Below are 600 nucleotides of genomic sequence, written 5' to 3'. Positions count from 1 at the left end.
AATGTCTAGATGACAAAAGAATTCCTATATTAAGATACTTCAAAAAGTTCTTAGAAAAATGGAACTAAAATATAATATAAATCTTCCCCTGAACTTTATGAAGACCCCTTGCATTAATACTTCATTCTTCACCAAAGGGTTTAATTATTTAACTGGTGGATACCGTCGTCATTATAAGTTGTTTGTGCCTTGAAAAAAATTACTGTATGAATTTTCTCTGGTTTCTGAGACTAAGAGTTGGCTTCTTTCAAAACACCCTTTTTGATGTATATAGAGTCTTTATGAACAAATAAACATCTGTTAAATAAACAATTAGGTTGAAAACCAAAAACCAGACATCAACAAAATTTTTAATCTTTAGATAGATGAACGTTATAACCATTTAGGAAGATATATTTCTTTTACAAATTTTTAATATTTCTACATCTATTTAAACCATGGTCATTATTATCTATACATAAGTCAGAAAATGAATATCGATTTTAAAATTAGCCTAAGCAACAGTTTCCATGAGGGAACTGACATTAGAGATTTCTTCTTAAACATTTAACTTTCAAATGTTAAAATTTCAAATGCACTGGTGAAATATTCAAAGGGCAC

The sequence above is a fragment of the Galeopterus variegatus genome, unplaced genomic scaffold (genome assembly GCF_000696425.1).
Source record: "Galeopterus variegatus unplaced genomic scaffold, G_variegatus-3.0.2 Scaffold8879, whole genome shotgun sequence".
Lineage (NCBI taxonomy): Eukaryota > Metazoa > Chordata > Mammalia > Dermoptera > Cynocephalidae > Galeopterus > Galeopterus variegatus.
This window is presented reverse-complemented; position numbering follows the sequence as displayed.